Source organism: Sciurus vulgaris, assembly GCF_902686455.1.
Source record: "Sciurus vulgaris genome assembly, chromosome: 6".
Lineage (NCBI taxonomy): Eukaryota > Metazoa > Chordata > Mammalia > Rodentia > Sciuridae > Sciurus > Sciurus vulgaris.
This window is the reverse complement of record NC_136466.1, coordinates 99,280,012-99,300,312: the sequence shown is the minus strand read 5'-3', so window position 1 is coordinate 99,300,312 and position 20,301 is coordinate 99,280,012. Positions and strand designations below refer to the sequence as shown.

The 20,301-nt window shown below is 37.0% G+C and overlaps 1 long non-coding RNA gene across 1 annotated transcript in view; it reads right to left on the bottom strand.

Moving 5' to 3' along the window:
• LOC306663846 overlaps window positions 1–20,301 on the bottom strand; it is a 162,150-nt gene that overhangs the window by 22,875 nt on the left and 118,974 nt on the right. Inside the window, exon 3 of the long non-coding RNA XR_013764564.1 lies at window positions 4,552–4,694. This is a non-coding gene — a long non-coding RNA (uncharacterized lncRNA). The remainder of the gene's footprint in view (window positions 1–4,551; window positions 4,695–20,301) is intronic.

Sequence of the window (20,301 nt, the reverse complement as noted above, 5' to 3'; positions counted from 1 at the left end):
GAGGGATGAGGGGAGTGCGTGGAAAAGTACTGGGAAACGAAATCTACCAGATTACACAAAGTCCACGTAAAAATGCACCACAATGAATTCCACTTTTATATATAGTTAAAATGTACTAAATAATAGAAGGGAGATCAAGAGACTAGAGCAAATGGATGGACAGAAGGAAGAGTGGAGGTAAAAGAAAGGTACAGGGGGATGTGATTGATCAAGTGCATGTACAAATAAGGCAAATTACACTTGAAATTCAGCGCCAGGAATTTATTTACCTCTGTAGACAATATTACAGTTTTGTTGTTTTTAATAAGAGTGATCACATGTTTATGCTTCCTTTATCAAGCTTAAATGAAGCTCAGAACCAAATTTCATACTCAAAATTTCCCCTTCTATTTTTTTTTTTTGCCATAACTATCATTTCCTTTCTTCTAATTGGTATCACATATTTCTTTTACTAATCCATAGTGCAACAGTCTTATTACATGCATATTTTTGTTGCAAGTATACTTAATTTTTTTATATATAGGGTATAAACAGAGGAAATATTTTAAAATCAATTCTCATTGAGAACCACTTACATTGCATTAGTATTTCTATAATATTTGACTTGTGAACCAACACTGTTTCTCCAAGTTCCTTATTACATGGGCAGTTCAAGTGATTTTTAGCTTGTAGGGGGAAAAAAAGATCTGCATGAACTGATTTTCAATTCACATTCTCAAAGAAAGACAAAGTTTGGGTTGTATAGCCATGGGCTTGTATATCTAAACATTGTTATGTTAGCACCAAAGAGCATAATATGGCCAGGTCTGATGCTTGCCAATTCCCTTTGTGACTTCCAAAAACTTAGCACCATTCCGTGAATAAAAATAGATGAACCATTGCTTTTTTTAAAAAACAAAATTTTGCTCTCCTACTGTGTGTCAGACACTATTTTTGTCTGTGGGGTCACCCCACTAAATAGGGCAGGTAGAGATCCAGCTCCTACAGAGTTTACATTCTGGTGGGGGAAATAGATGGTAAATTGAATCAATAAATGGGTATAGATTTAACTGATTTTAAATACTTTTATCCATGGCAAAGATTTTCTCCCACTCTGTAGGTTCTCTCTTCACATTGCTAATAGTTTCCTTTGCTGAGAGAAAGCTATTATACTTTAGATAGAGAACTAATATCCAGAATATATAAAGAACTCAAAAAACTCTACACGAAGACTACAAATAACCCAATCAACAAATGGGCCAAGGAAATAAACAGACACTTCACAGAAGAAGATCTACAAGCAATCAACAAACATATGAAAAAATGTTCAACATCTTTAGTAATAAGAGAAATGCAAATCAAAACAAATCAAAACTACCCTAAGATTCCATCTCACCCCAATTAGAATGGCTATTATCAAGAATACAAGCAACAATAGGTGTTGGCGAGGATGTAGGGGAAAAGGTACACTCATACATTGCTGGTGGGGCTGCAAATTAGTGCAGCTGCTCTGGAAAGCAGTGCGGATAGTCCTTAGAAAACTTGGAATGGAACCACCATTTGACCCAGTTATCCCACTCCTTGGCCTATACCCAAAGGACTTAAAATCAGCATACTACAGAGATACAGCCACAACAATGTTCATAGCTACTTAATTCACAATAGCCAGATTGTGGAACCAACCTAGATGCACTTCAATGGATGAATGGATAAAGAAACTGCAATATATATATATATATATATATATATATATATATATATATACACAATGGAATATTACTCAGCCACAAAAATAATAAAATTATGGCATTTGCAGGCAAATGGATGAAATTGGAGAATATCATGCTAAGTGAGATAAGCCAATCTCAAAAAACTAAAGGACGAATGATCTCACTGATAAGCAGATGATGACACTTAATGGGGGGTGGGAGGGGGGCAAGAATGGAGGAAGGAGGGACTGTATAGAGGGATAAGAGGGGTGGGAGGGGTAGGGGGGAAGAAAAAAATAACAGAATGAATCAAAAACATTACCCTAGGTAAATGTATGATTACAAAAACGGTATGCCTTTACTTCATGTACAGAGAAATAAGATGTATCATTTGTTTACAATAAAAATGAATTCAAAAAAAGAAAGCAATTAGGTGTAAAACTATACTTATATGTAGTGTGTATGTTGACTTTGAAGAGTCCTCATATCAATAAAATAGATTGATTTTGCCAGTTTGAAGAGCTAATTTTACTTAAAATATTAATGTCAGTTATTAACGTCAGAATCAATAAAGTGTTTATGGGAAAATTTTTAAAAATAAAATAAATAAATAAATAAATACTTTTCTATATAATGCCAAATTAAAAAATACTTTTATATACAGTGCTAGGAACAGAAGGGCTATGAGAAAAACAGAGCAGGGAAAGAGGGCCAGAAGCAATGGTGGTGGAGAAAAAAAATATTTAAAATAGGGTAGTGGCCTGGATAGATCTCAATATGATAATGATATTGATATTCATGATATTTGTAATCACCGTTCAAAGAAAATTGACAGTTTCATAATCTCCATGATCTGATATTTATTGACTCTTTTTTCTGGTTGAGTACTATTTTTCTACTTCTCTGGAAACCTAGCAATTTTTTTATCAATTGAATACTAGATGTGAATTTTCCAATTTGAGTACTGTAATCTACTGAGTTCCTCTAAAGGGAGCTGGATTTTTATTTGGCACACAGTTGAGTCACTTAGAATCATTTTGATTCTTTTAAGGCTTCTTGTTAAGCTTTGGCGGTCAGGGTTCAAAGCAGTCTTTATTCTGGGAGTCTTCTCATGACTGTTCCATGTGCGATTTGGGGGAAGGTTTGGCCCACTGTTTCCAGATGGTTCTGTCCCCTGTGTCGAGGCACTCCACCTAGCCCTGGGCTGCAGAGGACCTTCTCTACAGAGCCCCAGAGCTGCTTCACTGAGTAGCTCCCCCCATGTGTACTTATCCATACACATTCCAGCCACCTACCCCTTCTCTACCTCTTCCCCTCTGTAAGCTCTCTGGTGCTTTTGGGCTTCCCTCACGCTGCCCCACACTCTGAACAATGCCAACTCCACCACTTGAGCAATGAGCTCAAGTAGCATGGAGTCTTCCCTCTCTCAGGAATCACACACTCCTGCTGTCTCAGAACTCGTCACTTGAAACAATCATTTCCTATTTTGGGAGACCATAATTGTTTAGGACAGGAGGTCAATTCATAGGGAGGTAGTCCTTTATGAAAAAGTGAAATGTTCTTTAGAATTTTTAAGGAAGCAGCTGTGTGTACTTACCACTCTTGCATGATTTTAAAAATATTTCTTAAGTCATTGAGGATTGAAATCACCATCTTTTCTCAGCATATTATGAACTTTTCTTTATTCTTTTATGAGTTCTCACCACAACCAGAGCACCCAGCATATGGAATACTAGAGTTGGAACATTTTTTATTGTCCAAATGAATAATATGAATATAAATGATATTATATATTTTAATGTACTATATGTTTCTTAATTTGTATCCAAACATCATCGAAATTAGCTCAAAGAGAAAGAAAGCATTGTGTCCCAAGCAAAATGAAGAAAAAATGTAACTTTTTTCTAACTTTACTAAAGTATCACATAAAAGAAATGATATTATATGTAGCAGACTTTGTTCTCACTACTCAAAGACACTCAGATTCTGCCCCAAGAAACACAAGCTTTTCCTCACCTATAGCTAAGGTTATCTGGCATCAGACAATTGATTGTGTATGTCCTAACTTGATGATTATGTCCATATTTCAAAAACCTACAAAATATTTTTTCAGACACATGCAAATCTTAGACATGGAGAATTATTGTTCTCTTAAAAACTGTCTTTGAAGAATTCTTGTCAAGCTTTTTGCAGGTTTTAGTGCTTCTGTTTACTCCACAGGTGACAGGTAATTCCCTGCAACTCATCTGATCTTCAGAAGAGTAGCAAGAATACAGCACTATATAAGAGAAGCACCGATTTTATCACAGTGATACAATTTTAGAACTGAGCAAAGTTCATTCTTCAATTTGCTTTTATCTGGCAAGTTCTTTCAATGACATCATTCTATACAGAAAGTGATTGTAGACTTCATTTTAAATGTGCAGTGTTTCATAACAAATCTGTATCATTGTATTAATCTAACCACTGAGGAATAAAAATCCTTTGGTATAAGCTACTTTGTAATGGCTATTAGGATAATTCAGTTCCCAGTGTACATGAAATATGTCCAATGATTCTGAAAACCACGGTTATTCATGAGCTGTTTTTATGTTAATTTCTAGTTTAAGCTAAGTAAAAACAGATGAGGCTAAGGATGCATAAGCAAATAAAGAAATGTGTGTACATGTACACATATAAATATAGTATATGCAGATATACAAGTATATGTATATAAATAAAAAATAGGAAACACATTGTGTTCCAAAAGGTGTAGAAGACATACATGAAGCTAGAGAAATTTAAAATACTATTTTTTTTTATTTCTAAGACTGCCATAATAAAAGGCTATGTGGCTTAAAAATATAGTAATGTATTGTCTCACCTCTTTCTAGCTTCTGATGGCTTGTCAGCTATCTTGGGCATTCTTTGGCCTGTAGATGTATCATTCTAGTCCTGTCTTCTGATCTTCTTGTGTGTTTTCACATCCTCCTTCTGTGTCTGTCTGTGTCTGTGTCTGCATTTCTTCTCATTGCCAATTTCAATAAGGAGAACAGTCATATTGGATTAGGGCCTCCCATAATGATTTTCTTTTAATTTTGGAAATTCTATGTCCAAATAAGGTCATATTCTGAAGTAGTAGGGGTAAGATTTTGGCATATCTTTTTGGTAGATAAAATTCAACCCTCCATCAAAAAAAAAAAAAAAAAAACTGAAATCATTTAAACACATAAACAACGCTTTTACTGAAATTTTGCAATACAACTAAAGCAGTAAATATGATTAGGAGTTGAAGAGGAGTAATATGTTTATTGAGGTCTGTCCCTGAGCATTCAATATTTCCTTTAGTTCTATAAGAAAGTCACTATATCCTTCATTTTTCCTCACTCAAGAAAACAGAGACATAGAAAAGTTAAACAATTTGGGGGGATCCAAGATGGTGGACTAGAGGGAGGCTGTGTTCCTTGTCACTCCGTAACTCTGGTTTCAAGCAGAGGATATCTGTTTCTTGGTGAGGCAGTTTTTGCTGCTTACCGATTCCCTGGTGTTTACTCCATTTGTCTACTGTGATGACCTGCAGTCTGTCAGCATATTGACGCCTTTTTTGAGTGCAGATTGCTCACTGTCAGGTGCCTATCATCTGCCATTTGCCTGCCTCTCGCCTGTCCATCACCTGCCTTACACCTATCCATCACCCAACGCACAAGGTTCACCTCCCCATCGTCCGACAACAGTCAGCAAACTGCCAGTGGAGCGCCAGCTGCTGCTGTTGCCTGGAAGTTCTCTGTCACAGTACCTGCAGGTTTGGTTACACGTGACTGCCGCCATTTTGGGACTATAGCCAGGCCCCATAGGACCCCCCTGGCCAGACTGAGTCCCGTCTCCAGGATCCCTCAGCTCGACCAATCACTCCCTGCCTCTAGAGCCCTCACATTGACTAACTGCTCCCTGCCGCCAGGACCCCCAGACCAACTGACTGCGCCCTATCACTAGGACCCCAGAACGACTGATTGCACCCGGCCTCCAGGATCCACAACCACACCAAAAATACGGGACCTCCAGGACCCCTGCCAGACCAACTGCATCCCGTCTCCAGGACCTCCAGCTGACCACGTCCACACCTGAGCTGCAGCTCCCCATTTCCCAACACATTTCGAAGCCAGAGCAGCCATCTTGGATAATCCTGGAAGTCGTAGCTCCGATCTTTGGGTACAGCAAATCCCATTCTGAGACGCCTGCTGGAGGTTTGAAGCTCATTGTCAGGCACCTCTCATGCATCAGGCTACTGAACACTGGGAGGTTTCACTACTATATGACTGTTATACTGTAGATTTTCTTTTTTCTCCTTATAGAAAAAACTTGTTTTTATTTCTTTACTTTTCTTGCTCTCTTTTCCTTTTGTTTGCCTGTTCCCTCAGAGTCTCTTTCTCCCTTTTTTGCAGGCTACCATCCAATTTCTTTTGATTACACTCTCACCCTTTCTATTATCTAGAACTTATGTATAATCTTTTCTTATCCCATTAACAGCCACATTCTACATCCCTCTGCATCCTCTTTGTCCTCCATTAGAAACTGCAGACCTTATTGCAAATCTGTTTGTTTTACTGAAGATAATATTTGAACTCATTCTGTTTATTATGACAATTTTGTTATTGTCCTCATAGGGGCTATTTGGTCTAGGATTGCATAGTGTCTGAATTGGGCACTGCTAATATTGATCTCCCCTTAAAAAAGGGTTTTGGAATCCTATAGGGCCACTATAAGCTTATAGGGGGAAATCTGCAACACCCCAGATCTACATTGCTAGAGGGGGAAGATACATGAACAACATGAAAAAACAAGGGAAGAAAATGATCCAAACAAATCTAGATTCTATATTAATAGAATCCAATGACAGTATGTTAGAAGAAATGTCAGAAAAGGAATTCAGATTATACATGATTAAGATGATTCGCGAAGCAAAGGATGAGATAAGAGAGCAAATGCAGGCAATGAATGATAATACCAATAAGCTGAAAGAGCACCTACAGGAAGCAAAACAAAGAGATAGAGATTCAACAAAGAGATAGAGATTCTAAAAAAACCCAAACAGAAATCCTTGAAATGAAGGAGACAATAAACCAAATAAAAAACTCAATGGAAAGAATCACCAACAGACTAGACCACTTGGAAGACAGAACCTCAGAAAATGAAGACAAAATATTTAATCTGGAAAATAAAGTCGCCCAAACAGAGAAGATGGTAAGAAATCATGAACAGAATCTCCAAGAACTATGGGACATCATGAAAAGACCAAATTTAAGAATTATTGGGATTGAGGAAGGCACAGAGATACAAACCAAAGGAATGAACAACCTATTCAATGAAATAATATCAGAAAATTTCCCAAGCCTGAAGAATGAAATGGAAAATCAAATACAAGAGGCTTAGAGAACACCAAATGCACAAAATCACAACAGATCTACACCAAGGCACATTATAATGAAAATGCCTAACATTCAAAATAAAGATAGGATTTTGAAGGCCCCGAGAGAAAAGCATCAGATTACATATGGGGGAGACCAAAACAGATAGCAGCTGACTTCTCAACCCAGACTCTAAAAGCTAGAAGGGCCTAGAACAACATATTTCAAGCTCTGAAAGAACATGGTTGCCAATGAAGAATCCTATACCCAGCAAAACTAACCTTCAGATTTGAAGATGAAATAAAATCCTTCCATGATAAACAAAAGTTAAAAGAGTTTACAAATAGAAAGCCTGTGCTACAGAATGTTCTCAACAAAATATTCCATGAGGAGAGGAGGAAATGAAAAACAACAATGTAGGTCAGCAAAAGGAGGAACTACCTTAGAGAAAAACCATTCAAAGGAGAAACCAAGCCAACTTAAAACCAAAAATAAGCCAAATGACTGGGGATACAAATCATATCTCAATAATAACCCTGAACATTAATGGCTGAACTCATCAATCAAAAGACATAGACTGGCAGAATGCATTAAAAAGAAAGGCCCAACAATATGCTGCCTGCAAGAGACTCATCTCATAGAAAAAGACATCCATAGACTAAAGGTGAAAGGATGGGAAAAAACCTACCTACCACACACATGGACTCAGTAAAAAAGTGGGGGTTTCCATCCTTATATCAGATAAAGTGGACTTCAAGCCAAAGTGAGTCAGAAGGGATAAAGAAGGACATTTCATACTGCTTAAGGGAACCATAAATCAGGAACACATAACGATAGTAAATATGCCCCAAACAATGGTGCATCCCTGTACATCAAACAAATCCTTCTCAATTTCAGGAATCACATAGACCACAACACAATAATTCTGGGTGACTTTAACACACCGCTGTCACCACTAGATATATCTTCCAAACAAAAACCAAACAAAGAAAACATAGAACTCAATAACACAATCAATAACCTAGACTTAATAGACACATATAGAATATTCCATCCATCAACAAGCGGATTCACTTTCTTCTCAGCAGCACATGGAAACTTCTCGAAAATAGACCATATGTTATGCCACAAAGCAGCCCTTAGGAAATGCAAAAAAATAGAGATACTGCCTTGTGTTCTATCAGATCATAATGGACTGAAAGTAGAAATCAATGACAAAATAAAAAATAGAAATTACTCCAATACCTGGATACTAAATAATATGCTATTGAATGAAACATGGATAACAGAAAACATCAGGGAGGAGATAAAAAAATTCTTAGAGGTCAATGAGAATGACGATACAACATACCAAAATCTCAGGACACTATGAAAGCAGTACTAAGAGGAAAATTCATTGCATGGAGCGCATTCCAGAAAAGAATGAAAAGTCAACAATTAAATGACCTAACATTACAGCTCAAAATCCTAGAAAAAGAAGAACAGAATAACAGCAAAAGTAGTAGAAGATAGGAAATAATTAAACTCAGAGCTGAAATCAATGAAATTGAAACAGAAGAAACAATTCAAAAACTTGACAAAACAAAAAGTAGGTTTTTTGAGAAAGTAAACAAAATAGGCAAACCCTTAGCCACACAAACAAAGAGAAGGAGAGAGAAAACTCAAATTACTAAAATTTGTGATGAAAAAGGAAATATCATGTCAGACACCACTGAGATACAGAACATAATGAGAAGCTACTTTGAATATCTGTATTCCAACAAAATAGAATGTACTGAAGACATTGACAAATTTCTACAGACATATGCTCCTCCCAAACTGAAATAGAATGACATACACAATTTAAACAGATCAATATCAAGCAATGAAATAGAAGAAGCCATTAAAAACCTACCATCCAAGAAAAGCCCAGGACCAGATGGATTCTCAGCTGAGTTCTACAAGACCTTCAAAGAAGATATCATTCCAATACTTCTCAAAGTATTCCAGAAAATAGAAAAAGAGGGTACCCTACCAAACTCATTCTATGAAGCTAATAGCACCCTCATATCCAAACCAGGAAAAGACACATCAAGGAAAGAAAATTTTAGACAAATATCCTTGATGAATATAGATGCAAAGATCCTTAAAAAAATATTGGCAAACCGTATCCAAAAGCATATTAAGAAAATTGTGCACCAGGATCAAGGGGGGTTCCTCCCTGGAATGCAAGAATGGTTTAACATCTGTAAATCAATAAATGTAATCCATCATGTCAATAGACTTAAGGATAAGATTCATATGGTTATTTTAATTGACACAGAAACACATTCGACAAAATATAACACCCCTTCATGCTCAAAACACTAGAAAAAATAGGGATAGTAAGAACATACCTGAACATTGTAAAAGCTATTTATGCTAAGCCCATGGCCAAAATCATTCTTAATGGAGAAAAACTGAAACCATTCCCTTTAAAACGGGAACAAGACAGGGATGTCCTCTTTCTCCACTTCTATTCAACATTGTCCTCAAAACTCTAGCCAGAGCAATTAGGCAGACTAAAGAAATTAAAGGGATATGAATAGGAAAAGAGGAACTTAAGCTGTCACTATTTGCTTATGACATGATTCTATATTTAGAGGATCCAAAAATCTCCTCCAGAAAACTTCTAGACCTCATCAATGAATTCAGCAAAAATAGTAGGCTATAAAATCAACACACATAAATCTAAAGCATTTTTATACTGAAGCGATGAAACAGCTAAAAGGGAAATGAGGAAAACAACTCCATTTGCAATAGCCTCAAAAAAAAAAAAAAAAAAAAAACTTGGGAATCAATCTAACCAAAGAGGTAAAAGATCTCTACAATGAAAACTACAAAACATTGAAGAAAGAAATTGAGGAAGACCTTAGAAGATGGAAAGATCTCCCATGTTCTTGGATAGGCAGAATTAATATTGTAAAAATGGCCATACTACCAAAAGTGCTATACAGATTCAATGCAATTCCAATTAAAATCCCAATGGTGTACCTTACAGAAATAGAGCAAGCAATTATGAAATTCATCTGGAAGAATAAGAAACCCAGAATAGCTAAAAACAATTGTTAGCAGGAAGAATGAAGCAGAGGGTATTGCAATACCAGAACTTCAACTATACTGCAAAGCAACAGTAACAAAAACAGCATGGTATTGGCACCTAAATAGACAGGTAGATCAATGGTAGAGGACATGGACACAAAGCCAAATAAATACAATTTTCTCATACTAGACAAAGGTGCCAAAAATATGCAATGGAGAAAAGATAGCCTCTTCAACAAATGGTGCTGGAAAAACTGGAAATCCACGTGCAACAGAATGAAACCCTGCACAAAACTAAACTCAAAATAGATCAAGGACCTCAGAATCAGACCAGAGACCTTGCATCTTATAGAAGAAAAAGTAGGTCCAAATCTTGATCTTTTTGGCTTAGGATCAGACTTCCTTAACAGGACTCCCATAGCACAAAAAATAAAAGCAAGAATCAACAACTGGGATAGATTCAAACTAAATAGCTTTCTCTCAGCAAAGGAAACTATGAGCAATGTGAAGAGAGAGGCTACAGAATGGGAGAATATCTTCACCACTCATACCTCAGATAGAGCACTAATTTCCAGAATATATAAAGAACTCAAAAAACTCTACACGAAGACTACAAATAACCCAATCAACAAATGGACTAAGGATGTGAACAGACGCTTCACAGAAGAAGATCTACAAGCAATCGACAAACATATGAAAAAATGTTCACCATCTTTAGTAATAAGAGAAATGCAAATCAAAACTACACTAAGATTCCATCTCACTCCAATTAGAATGGCAATTATCAAGAATACTAGCAACAATAGGTGTTGGCGAGGATGTGGGGAAAAAGGTACACTCATACATTCCTGGTACGGCTGCAAATGAGTGCAGTCACTCTGGAAAGCAGTGTTGAGATTCCTTAGAAAACTTGGAATGGAACCATTATTTGATCCAGCTATCCCACTCCTTGGCCTATACCCAAAGGACTTAAAATCACCATACTACAGAGATACAGCTACATCAATGTTCATAGCTGCTCAATTCACCATAGCCAGATTGTGGAACCAACCTAGATGCCCTTCAATTGATGCATGGATAAAGAAACTGTGGTATATATATACAATGGAATATTACTCAGCTATAAAGAATAATAAAATTATGGCATTTACAGGCAAATGGATGAAATGGAGAATATCATGCTAAGTGAGATAAGCCAATCTCAAAAATCCAAAAGGCAAATGATCTCACTGATAAGTGGATGATGACACATAATGGGGGGTTGGAGAGGGGCAAGAATGGAGGAAGGAGGGACTGTATAGAGGGAAAAGAGAGGTGGGAGGGGTGGGGGAAGGAAAAAATAACAGAATGAATCAAACGTCATTATCCTATGTAAATGTTTGATTATGTAAATTGTATGCTTTTACTACATATACAATCAGAAACAACATTGTCCCATTTGTTTACAATAAAAAAAGAACAGTTAAACAATTTTTTCAAAATCTCACAGATATTAAGTGACAAAATTTGTCAAAAATCCAAAATCCAATTCCATCCATTTATCTGCAAATACCATAATATTATTCTTCTTTATGGCTGAATAATATTTCATTGTGTATATATACCACAGTTTCTTTATCCATTCATTTGTTGAAGGGCATCTAGGTTGGTTCTACAATCTAGTTATTGTGAATTGAGGTGCTGAAAACATTGATGTGACTGCAATACTGTAGTATGCTAATTTTAAGTCCTTTGGGTATAAACTGAGGAGTGGGATAACTGGGTCGAAAAATGAGTCCATTCCAAGTTTTCTGAAGAATCTCCATACTGCTTTCCAGAGTGACTGCACCAATTATCAGCCATAAAGAAGAATAATATGGTATTTGCAGATAAATGGATGAATCGGAGAATATCATGCTAAGTGAAATAAGCCAATTCCAAAAAACCAAAGCCAAATGTTTTCCTTGATAAGTGGATGATGATACATAATGGGGGTGGGGGTTGGAGGAACTTTAGATTACAAAGAGGGAAATGAGAGGGAGGAGGGGGTGGGGGTATGAAAGATGGTGGAATGAGGCAGACATCATTACCCTATGTACATGTATGATCACATGAATGGTATGAATCTACATCATGCACAACCATAGAAAAGAAAAGTTGTACCCAATTGTGTACAATGAACCAAAATATAGTCTGTAAAAATTTTAAAAAATAAAAATAAAAAGTCCAAACTCCTTACCACTGACATTCTTTTTTTGTTGTTGTTGAGGGGATTGTTGGGCCACTAGTTGCTTTACCTCTGAGCTATATCCTCAGTCCTTTTTTTTTTTTTTTGGTTTTTTTGGTTTTTTTTTTTCCTTTTGATACAGAATCTCACTAAGTTGCTAAGGCTAGACTTAAATTTGTGACCCTCCTCCCTCAGCCTTCCAAGTTTCTGAGATTAAAGGCATGCAACACCATGCCTGACTACAACCATTGATATTTTTAAAATCTTTCATGTCATGAACCTCTTTGGCGGCTTGCAAAGTCAAGGGAATCCTTTTCAGAAAAATAATTTCAAAACAAGAAAGGAAGCACATAAAAAGTAAGAATATATACTGAAATACAAGTATCAAGTCTATTTTAATTAAAAATGATAATATATTAGTCTTAACCACACAAAATCATTTTTAAGTTAAAAAAAAATTGCAAACATGGGCAATTTACATGGTTCATCCAAATAATAATACATGTGCTTCTTTATCAATTAGCAGATCGAGTACATCAATAACAATAGTACTTTTAAAGTAATAACTAAAATAATATTTTAATAGTTGTCATACTCTGAAAATCTTGATAATATTTACTAATACGTCTGTGGCTTTTTTGCTTTTCTTTTCTTTTTTTTTTTTTTTTTTTCTTTTGGCAGTGCCAGGGATTGAACCCAGGGCCTCGTGCTTGTGAGTTAAGCATTCTATCAACTGAGCTATATCCCCAGCCCTGCTACTTTTCACATTTGACATAATGATAAATTTTAGAGGTTAGTAGAGTACAAACTATATATTTTTTTCCACCAATATTCAGACTTCTTAGAGGGAAAGGAAAAGTCTATGAATTCCAGGCTAAGAATTCCTGCATAAGTTCTGGTGTCAATTTCAAGACCCTTAATTATTTAATAATGCTTAAAACCTTATTTAGTGGGTCTTAAATTTGTTTAATTTTTTTATGGTTATTATCTTTTTTTTCCATTTTTTTATTAAAAATCATAAATTTACATAGGGCAATGTTGTTTGATTCATTCTGTTATTTTTCTCCTTCCCCCCACCGCTGCCACCCCTCTTTTCCCTCTATACAGTCCTTCCTTTCTCCATTCTTACCACCCTCCTTATCCCTAAACTTAAACCTAACCCTAGCCCTAATGCTAACCCCTCCTACTCTCCATTATATATCCTCATCCGCTTATCAGCAAGATCATTCATCCTTTAGTTTTTTGAGATTGGCTTATCTCACTTAGCATGATATTCTCCAATTTCATCCATTTACCTGCAAATGCCATAATTTTATCATTCTTCATGGCAGAGTAATATTCCATTGTATATATATATATGCCACAATTTCTTTATCCATTCAACAACTGAAGGGCATCTAGGTTGGTTCCACAATCTGGTTATGGTGAATTGAGCAGCTATGAACATTGATGTGGCTGTGTCTCTGTAGTATGCTGATTTTAAGTCCTTTGGGTATAGGCCAAGGAGTGGGATAGCTGGGTCAAATGGTGGTTCCATTCCAAGCTTTCTGAGGAATCTCCATACTGCTTTCCAGAGTGGCTGCACTAATTTGCAGCCGTACCAGGAATGTATGAGTGTACCTTTTTCCCCACATCCTCGCCAACACCTATTGTTGCCTGTGTTCTTCATAATCGCTATTCTAATTGGGGTGAGATGAAATCTTAATGTAGTTTTGATTTGCATTTCTCTTATTACTAGAGATGTTGAACATTTTTTCATATATCTGTTGATTGCTTGTACATCTTCTTCTGTGAGGTGTCTGTTCATTTTCTTAGCCCAATTTTTGATTGGATTATTTGTATTCTTGGTGTAGAGTTTTTTGAGTTCTTTATAGATTGGGGATATTAGCGCTCTATCTGAAGTATAAGTGGCAAAGATATTGTCCCACTCTGTAGTTTCTCTCTTCACATTACTGATAGTTTCCTTTGCTGAGAGAAAGCTTTTCAGTTTGAATCTCTCCCAGTTGTTGATTCTTACTTTTATTTCTTGTGCTATGGGAGTCCTGTTAAGGAAGTCTGATCCTTGGCCGACATGTTGAAGATCTGGACCTACATTTTCTTCTATAAGATGCAGGGTCTCTGGACTGATTCCAAGGTCCTTGATCCATTTTGAGTTGATTTTTGTGCAGGGTGAGAGGTAGGGATTTAATTTCATTCTGTTGCATATGGTTTTCCAGTTTTCCCAGCACCATTTGTGGAAGAGGCTATCTCTTCTCCATTGCATATTTTTGGCCCCTTTGTCTAGTATGAGAAAATTGTATTTATTTGGGTTTGTGTCCATGTCCTCTATTCTGTACCATTGATCTACCTGTCTATTTTGGTACCAATACGATGCCATTTTTGTTACTATTGCTTTGTAATAGAGTTGAAGATCTGGTACTGCGATACCCCCTGCTTCGCTCTTCCTACTGAGGATTGTTTTAGGTATTCTGGGTTTCTTATTCCTCCAGATGAATTTCATAATTGCTTGCTCTATTTTTGTAAGGTACATCATTGGGATTTTAATTGGAATTGCATTGAATCTATATAGCACTTTTGGTAGTAGGGCCATTTTGACAATATTAATTCTGCCTATCCATGAACATGGGAGATCTTTCCATCTTCTAAGGTTTTTTTAATTTCTTTCTTTAGTGTTCTGTAGTTCTCATTGTAGAGGTCTTTCACCTCTTTTGTGAGATTGATTCCCAAGTATTTTATTTTTTTCGAGGCTATTGTGAATGGGGTAGTTTTCCTAATTTCTCTTTCTGAAGATTCATCACTTACTTATAAAAATGCATTGGATTTATGAGCATTGATCTTGTAACCTGCTACTTTACTGAATTCACTTCTGAGTTCTAAGAGTTTTCTGGTGGAATTTCCAGGTTCCTCTAAATATATAATCATGTCATCAGCGAACAGGGATAGTTTGAGTTCCTCTTTTCCAATTCATATCCCTTTAATTTCTTTGGTTTGTCTAATTGCTCTGGCTAGAGTCTCAAGAACAATGTTGAATAGAAGTGGTAAAGAGGGCATCTCTGCCTTGTTCCAGTTTTTAGGGGGTTTGCTTTCTGTTTTTCACCATTAAAATGATATTGGCCATGAGCTTAGTGTAGATGCCTTCACAATTTTAGGGAATGATCCCACTACCCCAATTTTTTCTAGTGTTTTGAGCATGAAGAGATGTTATATTTTATCGAATGCTTTTTCTGCATCTATTGAAATAATCATGCGATTCTTAACTTTGAGTCTGTTGATATGGTGAATCACATTTATTGATTTCCGGATGTTGAACCATCCTTGCATCCCTGGGATAAAACCCACTTGATCATGGTGCACTATCTTTTTAACGTATTTTTGTATGCGATTTGCTAAAATTTTGTTGAGAATTTTTGCATCGATGTTCATTAAGGATATTGGTCTGAAATTTTCTTTCCTCGATGTGTCTCTGTCTGGCTTAGGTATCAGGGTGATATTGGCTTCATAAAATGAGTTTGGGAGGGTTCCCTCCTCTTCTATTTTATGGAATACTTTGAGGAGTATTGGAATGAGCTGTTCTTTAAAGGTTTCGTAGAACTCGGCTGAGAACCCATCTGGTCCTGGACTTTTCTTTGTTGGTAGGCTTTTGATGACCTCTTCTATTTCATTGCTTGAAATTGATTTATTTAAGTTGTGTATGTCCTCCTCATTCAGTTTAGGTAATTCATATGTCTCTAGAAACTTGTTGATGTCTTTGAGGTTTTCTGTTTAGTTGGAGTATAGGTTTTCAAAATAGCTTCTAATTATGTTTTGTATTTCACTCATGTCCGTTGTAATATTTCCTTGTTCGTTCCGAATTTTAGTAATTTGAGTTTTCTCCCTCTTTCTCTTTGTTAGTGTGGCGAAGGATTTATCAATTTTGTTTATTTTTTCAAAGAACCAACTCTTTATTTTGTTAATTTTTCAGATTTTTTCTTTTGTTTCATTTTCCTTGATTTTGACTCTGATTTTAACTATTTCCTGTCTTTTACTACTTTTGGTGTTGGTCTACTCTTCTTTTTCGAGGGTTTTGAGCTGTAGTGTTAAGTCATTTGTTTGTTGATTTCTACTCCCTTTGTTGAATGCACCCCATGAAATAAATCTTCCTGTAAGTACTCCTTTTATAGTGTCCCAGAGATTTTGATATGATATGTCTTTGTTCTCATTTGCTTCTAAGAATTTTTAATTTCCCTCCTGATGTCTTCTGTTGTCCATTCATCATGTAAGAGTGTATTATTTCATCTCCAAGTATTGGAGAAGTTTCTGTTTTTTATTCTGTCATTTATTTCTAATTTCAGTCCATTATGATCTGATAGAGTACAAGGTAGTATCTCTATCTTCTAGTATTTGCTAACAGTAGCTTTGTGGCATAAAACATGGTCTATTTTAGAGAAGGATCCATCTGCTGCTGAGAAGAAAGTGTATTCGTTCTTTGTTGGATAGTATATTCTATATAAGTCGGTTAAGTCTAAATTGTTGATTTTGTTATTGAGATCTTTATTCAATTTTTGTTTAGATGATCTATCCAGTGGTGAGAGAGGTGTGTTAAAATCACCTAGTATTATTGTGTTGTGGTCTATTTGATTTTTGGAATTGACAAAGATTTGTTTGATGTACATGGATGAGCCAATATTCGGGGCATAGATATTTATGATTGTTATGTCTTGCTGATTTATGCTTCCTTTAAGCAGTAGGGAAGGATCTTATCTCATCGTCAAATCTGAAAGTAAGTTTTGCTGGGTATAAAATTCTTGGTTGGCATCCATTTTCTTTCAGGGCTTGGTAAATGTTTTTCCAGGCCCTTCTAGCTTTTAGGGTCCGGATTGAAAAATCTGCTGATATATTTATTGGTTTCCCCCTGAATGTAATCTGATTCTTTTCTCTCGCGGCCTTTAAAATTCTGTCTTTATTTTGTATGTTAGGTATTTTCATAATAATGTGCCTTGGTGTAGGTCTGTTGTAATTTTGTATATTTGGAGTCCTCTAAGCCTCTTGTCCTTGGATTTCCATTTCATTCTTCAGATTTGGGAAATTTTCTGATATTATTTCATTGAATAGATTGTTCATTCCTTTGGTTTGTTTCTCTAAGCCTTCTTCAATCCCAATAATTCTTAAATTTGGCCTCTTCATGATATCCCATAATTCTTGAAGATTCTGTTCATGATTTCTTACCATCTTTTCTGTTTGGTCAACCTTGTTTTCAAGATTAAATATTTTGTCTTCAATATCTGAGGTTCTGTCTTCCAGGTGATCTATCCTATTGTTTATGCTTTCTATGGAGTTTTTAACTTGGTTTATTGTTTCCTTCATTTCAAGGATTTCTGTTTGTTTGTTTTTTTTTTTTTTTTCAGTATCTCCACCTCTTTATTGAAATGCTCTTTTGCTTCCCGTATTTGCTCTTTTAACTGTTGATTGGTGCATTCATTTAATGCCTGCATTTGTTCTTTCATCTCCTCGTTTGCTTCCCTGATTGTTTTAATTATGTACATTCTGAACTCCCTTTCTGACATATCTTCTGCTGTGCCGTCATTGGGTTTTATTGATATAGTATCTAGGTTTGTTTCGGACATTTTGTTTCCTTGTTTTCTCATATTGGTCAGATTTCAGTGGGACTCTGTGTTATTGCAGATTTCCTCTATTGGCTTATAGTGTCCTGTACATTTCCAGTGTATCATCTACCAGCCTTCAGTAGCCTGAAGTCTTGGATTAACTTGATAATGTAGTGTTTCTGAAGAACGCTGCCCGTAGCCTGCTACTGGTTCCAGGGAGAGAGACCTGGAGAGGTCTCTTGCTGCCCAGCCCTGGTCCCAGAGGCTGCTTGCAGGTCAGAGGTCTCCGCTGGCTTGGGGACTTGTGGCTGGCTCTGTGTCGAAAGGCTCTCACTGGGCGGTCTGCCCCGAGAAGCTAGCCTAGAGAGGCGCTTCCCGCCAGAGGGGGCTGGGCTGCTTGGGGAAGTCCCGGCGCCCTGTGGTGGTCTCTGAAGCAACCTGGGGGTGGGCCGGAGCTGGCAGCAGGGTGGGCCAGAGCAGGCCGAGCTGCTTCTGTGCAGAAAGGCTCTCAATGGGGGTCCTGCTCCACGAGGCTGGAGAATTGGCCCTGTGGGAGGAGCCCACCGCCAGAGTGCACAGAGCTGCCTGGGGGAGACTCTATCTCCCCTTTCCTACTCTAATAAGCTGCTCGAATCCGGGCCTGCCGCCCAGCTGAGCTTCACTGGTTGGGGGAGACTCACCCCATGGTTCTATTTTAGTCCGAGTCTCTCAATGCTTCCCCTTCTTGAATACTGGGTTCTTGAGAGACTGGAGATGCAGTCACCCTCTAGTCCACCATCTTGGATCGCCCCGTGTAAAAAGCCTGCAACTGGAGGGGAGTAAGGCTGCTTGGAGAGGTCTCTGGCTGCCCAGCCCTGGTCCCAGAAGCTGCTTGCGGGTCGGAGGTCTCCGCTGGCTTGGGGACTTGTGGCTGGCTCTGAGTCGAAAGGCTCTCACTGGGCGATCTGCCCCAAGAAGCTAGCCTAGAGAGGCGCTTCCCGCCGGAGGGGGCTGCTGTTTAATATTTTAATGATAAAAGAAAAGTTTTTGATCTCTTTGAATAGTTTGAATGGGCCATTTTTCTTGACCATTCTCCATATGTTCTACACAGGGAGACAGGTTTATGTGCTACTAAATATTTACATATAACTTCTATTTATAAGATATAATAAAATATGATAGAAGTTATTTTTTATATTCTCAAAATCATTTATATTATGTGCTAAATTCTTCACTCAGTGATACACATACACACACATAGCAACTTCTTGTCCAACTTTATTGTTCTTTTAGTTGCTAAAATATCACAAAGATGACGGAAGAACATAGGAAAATGAGTCATCAACAGATTGAAGTCCCATGACAACAGGGCATCAAATATATGTTTTCTCAAAGGAAAGAAAAGATTCTCTTTGGGACTTCTCAACTCCTTTCTCCATGGCACTGCATGATATTCCTCTGACCTCCTTTGATATCCTGGTCCTACCTTTACTGAAACAACCCTGCCTAGTCACTACCAAGTTTGACCGGAGAAAAATGAGTGTCTCTTTAAGGCACAATTTCATTTCCTCTTATTAAATACATGAGGATAAAAGAACAAAATTAACAGTCCTGATACATTTGCAAGAACAACCAACTGTAAAAGAAAGTGATAAAGCAAGCAGTTTGTAAATTTTCTTTTTTACAACACTCTTGTTAAACTAATTTAAGTGTCCTGCCTCCAGGAACAGCTTAGAGAGGACACACTCTAAGTGATTATTCCTAAATAGGTTATTATTTTAAATGGACTCCTTAAGAGTCACATGTGTGGCATTTGGTTAATCCATTACATTTGCAATTACAAACCAGTGCTTTTTATGGCTGGCAAATTATTTTATATGCTCCACAGCTGCACTTAGGACAGAAGACTCAGCCCATGACGTTCCTCTTGAAAAACATTAAGAGAAGCACTGTCCCAGCCCAAGGGTGATTAAACTTCTTAAATCTCTTCTGATGTGTTACAGAAACAGCTCCTTCTAATCCTGTTTCTCTGAAAGAATAAACCTTGTATTCCACATGGGCTTGTGGGAATCCTCTTGCTCCTAGCCTTTAGCCTATGTGCCTATTTTAACTACACCACAGAGCAGTTGAGTAGTCGACCTAGGAATGCTATTACACAGCAACTTACGCAGCTTTGACGGGGCGTACTGAACTGTGTTCATGTCACACATCTGATGCTCAGATTTTATCTTCTAAGTTGATCACTGGCAAACTTCAAGTTCTGTTTGAAAAGATGGTAAGACTTTGACTTGATTCCAATCCATGTTTTACCACTTATTAACTCTATAATCTTGAATAAGTTATATAATTTCCCCAAGATTTAATTTCCTCATGGGCAACATGGGGATTATCAGTGCATCCCT